Consider the following 4,714-nt stretch of genomic DNA (forward strand, 5'->3'; position numbering starts at 1 on the left):
TACCTGTACATACAAAGTAGGTTATTATTGTATTAAATGGGTTAAGACATATTTCTCAAGGGATTAAGTCATTGTATTTATTAGGGTTAAATTTAAACTTGGGCTAATTCATTGTGCTCTTGGGGTTGGCATTGTACTTCAGGGGTAAGTGGCCATTTGTGTGTGTAAGTTCTTGTCTTTGCAATTGGAGTCTAAAGGTTTAACTAATTCTGTGCTCACAAAAACAGTAATTTGATGTATGATTTTGTTTTCTGTATGTTTGTGTGTTAGCGTGTGTGTGTGTGTGTGTGAGAGAGCCTGTGGTGTGTGTGTGAGAGAGAGCCTGTGGTGTGTGTGTGTGTGTGTGAAAGAGCCTGTGGTGTGTGTGTGTGTGTGTGTAAATTATTACTTAATGGAAACAGTTATCAGGTGGATTATTTGTTCGTCTAATAAGATTGTTCATAAACCTTATTTGTGTCTTAACTCCCTCGTGTTCTCCCGACTCCCCATTGACGACCTCCTCCCCTCCCCTTCCTAGCCTCTTCTTTTGACCCATCTGCTTTTTCCCCTCCCAGCCCCTCCCCTCACTGTGTATTTTCCTCCTTCTTTAGAACCAAACTCCTACTTTCTCTCACTCTTGTTTCTCATCCCCTACGCCATTATTCTCCCCTCAATCACCTGATACCCCCTACAGCTATCAGTTTACCCTCTGCTCCACCTCCGAGTTGCATTTCTCCCCCTTCCCCCACCTAGGCGGAGATGGTGGTGGGGGGGTGGCAGCTGGCACGACCACCAGGGGGCTGATGTCACCGTCAGGGAGGTCCTCTACTCCAGCACGTCGCCAACACCCCCTCCCTCCTTACCCCTTCCCCCTCTCCCTCCCTTTGCACTCCTTCCTCTTCCTTCTTTCCTTAACTTTCCTTCCTATCCCTCAACTCGCATTCGCTTCAAGTCCCTACCTCCCTCAATCTTCCTCTCCTTTATCTTACCCTCCATTTTATGTCTTCTCCTTACCACTCACCTTTTCTCTCCCTTCACCCTTATCCCCACCCCCCTCAGCCTCGTCAGTAGCCCCCCCCCCTCCCATCATACACCGTAGGGGGTGAGAGTGGGGGAGAGGGGTTGATATATAATTGAGGGCAAGTAGAGGAGGGTGTGTGTCTGGGAGGAACGATAGCAGTGAGGAGGTTAGGAGGAGGGGAGAGGGAGGGTAGAGAGGTGTTATCTAATTGGCTCACTTCAGCACCGACGTGAAGGTGACGGGCCGAAATTACGCTTGGAACTTCACGGTACATTGTATACCCGCACCGTCCCTGTTAACGCTGAATCTATGTCTACTGGGGGAAAAATATCTAACAAAAGCTAACTTTATATCCAGTTGTGGACGTAAATATATTAGGACTTTAGTTACTCTGGATTTTGGCCTAGAACTTACGGTATTAATCCCTTGAAGCCGACAAGTTTAAACCATCGTCCTCTGGGTTAAACAATCGTCCTCTGGGTTAAACCATCGTCCTCTGGGATAAACAATCGTCCTCTGGGTTAAACCATTTTCCTCTGGCTTAAACCATCGTCCTCTCTGGGTTAAACCATCGTCATCTGTGGGTTAAACCATCGTCCTCTGTGGGTTAAACCATCGTCGTCTGTGGGTTAAACCATCGTCCTCTGTGGATTAAACCATCGTCCTCTGTGGGTTAAACCATCGTAGTCTGTGGGTTAAACCATCGTCCTCTGGGTTGAACCATCGTCCTCAGTGGGTTAAACCATCGTCCTCTGTGGGTTAGCGAATACGGATTTATTGTTATTTTCTTAGTTATTAAACGCTCTCTCTCTCTCTCTCTCATATCACACCCAGATGCTTAAAAGATGGTAAACACGCGAGTGATGGAGACAGATGGTGGTAGTATTGGTGGTGATGGTGGTAGTATTGGTGGTGATGGTGGTAGTATTGGTGGTGATGGTGGTAGTATTGGTGGTGATGGTGGTAGTATTGGTGGTGATGGTGGTAGTATTGGTGGTGATGGTGGTAGTGTTGATGGTAGGGCTGGTGGTAATGGTGGTAGTAATAGTGGTGACGATACTGGTAATGTTTGTTGTGCTGGTAATGGTATCAATAGTAATGGTGGAAGTGGTTGTGTTGGTAATATGATAGGGGTATTGGGAGTAATGGTTGCGGTGTTGGTAATGTTTGTAGTGGTGGTAATAGTGGTGACACACTTGCATTAACTGCCCCCATTGCTTGTTTCTTGTGTGTGTGTCATCGTTCGTTGTGTCTTGAAATGTAACCCCCCTGCCCCTTCCCTACCCTTCCCCTCCCCCCCTCCCCTCCGTCTTGTTTGGGCAAGCTGGATGGGGGGGGAATGTTGATATTTTAATTTTAAAATAATTGGATTTTTATATATATATTGACAGTTCTCTCTCTCTCTCTCTCTCTCTGTATACTGTAGTCTTAAATGAGTCAGTTAATAGCTTCAATCAACATACATTTGAGGATTCACCTTCGGGTTAAGTGGCCCATCAGATGTGTCCTCACACTCAGGAAGGATAATAACTTTAAGAATTCATCTGTGTGTCGTAGCCTAAGCGTACCACTCAGATGCGCCCTCACATATATACAGTTAGGAGGGATTTTTTTTTATCATGAAGGGTCTTTGAGAAGTATGAGGGACGTGTGGGTTAAGGGTGTCTCAGGGTTTATGCTAAAGTGCGTGAGTGTGCAGTCTTGAGGTTGACCTTTGAGTATGGATTATCAGTCTTAACTTAACGAGGCTACACACACTCGTTTCCATCACTACCATTACTATTACCATCATCACAACCATTATTACCATTACCAGTGCTACCTTTGCCACCACTACTACTACCACCACCAGCCAATACTACTACTACTACGGTACTACCAACTAGATAACTTAGCCTATAACATTAAACTATCATCCATAAATGGCAACAAAATTAAACAAAAACTCTGCCTTAACTAGATACATTTACTTACCAGCAGTTAGGAATAATTTTATGGTCCAGTGAATTGTTATATGTAAGATCCGATACCTTAACTGTACGCCTTATAACTGGTACTAAATGAAGGTTTTAATATCGTTATTAAATTTTATTAACCCTTTGTACTTTATTTTTGTAGTTTTTTTGTTTGGGTCATTTATTTTGGTACGTTTTTATTTAATTTTTTATATTTTGTTATCGTTCGAATCTTGGTGAATCCGAACCCTGGTAGCTGTGTGTGTGTTCGGGGGGTAAGTTGTTGTACACTCGGGTTCAATCTGTGTTTAGTGAGGCCTTGTGTGTTTCTTTGTTATTATAATTATTATTATTTTATTGCTATTATTATTGTTGTCATATATGTTAATTTTTGTAAGGTGCGGTGAAGGTATGGTGACGAGTTAATTTTTGCAGTACTGTACTGTACTGTAGAGAACCTTACTGTGGCCTCTACTAGTGTGTGGATTTGTTTTCCTAGATCTAGAGCACCACACAACAACGGTGACGTAACATACTGTATAAGGAACTTTTGGAGCATCAGTTTGGAACAGTCTTGTATTTATCTTACCCTTAAACTGGTTTCTGTTATTCTTTATGTACTATGAATAATTATTGTTTTAATGTAAGTACTGGATCGTCTGAAGAATATCCACCCCGAGATTATTTCACCTAAATATTAACCAACCTTATGTTAACCTAATCTAATCCCAAATAATGTTCGGGTGGTTAATCTTTAGGTGAAATAAGATGGGGTAGATATTCTATATATTTTGACGTATTCTCTTCTGATATTTAAAATAATGGTAATGTGATTAGATGTATCGCTATATGCTCATTAATTTGATGTGTTTTGTGCCCCAAGGTGGGTGTCCACACGTAGTCTATGTTTACTCATGGATTGTTAACAACGTTCCTCCTCACGAGACGACCCGGCAGGTAGCCAGGGCAGGTGTGGCCGCCTCTCCTTCTGCCAGGTATGTGTGCAATCTGTCATGGTATGATGCTAGGATAAAACTTCTGCAACACTCGTATTGTTTTCCTTATTCCGTCTTGAAAATCATTTTATTGGCCATTTATTTCTTGTGAGCCATAATTTGAGTTTATCAAGCTTGTGTAGTGTGTGAGTGTGTGGGTGTTAGGCAACATAACACGGAGGCCGGGGACGAGTGGGTGTGCATTCCGCCTTGACCCCGCGATCTCTGGCTGACGTCACAGGTGTTATTGGCTACCCGCGGTGCGTATTTATGCCGGCAAGTTATGATTATAATCACAGACATCAACTCTTAGATGGTGATAATTATTACATATGTAAGTGTTAGATGTAGAAGGGGAACACCATAACACACATCTGGTACGTTGGTTTGAAAGATTAATGGTCATTACACCGGGGGAGAGCTGCATTACCGGTCAACACTGCGCCGTAGCGAGAAATGCCTTATCGAACTGGGAAAAAATTTGATAATATGTATATTCTGAATCCAATATACAGTACATAAGAGCATAAGAATGGAGGAAACTGCAGCGGGCCTATTGGCCCATATGGGCAGCCCCATTTACACCCAACCATTATCGCTCATATATCCATCCAACCTGTGTTGGAAGCTATTCAGCGTATTAGAGTTAATGATGATATTTGGTAACTTGTTCCATTCATCCACTACTCTATTTCCAAACCAATGTTTACCTATTTCGCGCCTAAATCTGAATTTGTCTAATTTAAAACCATTGTTACGAGTTC

Source organism: Homarus americanus, unplaced genomic scaffold (genome assembly GCF_018991925.1).
Source record: "Homarus americanus isolate GMGI-L3 unplaced genomic scaffold, GMGI_Hamer_2.0 scaffold29478, whole genome shotgun sequence".
In the NCBI taxonomy this organism is placed as follows: domain Eukaryota; kingdom Metazoa; phylum Arthropoda; class Malacostraca; order Decapoda; family Nephropidae; genus Homarus; species Homarus americanus.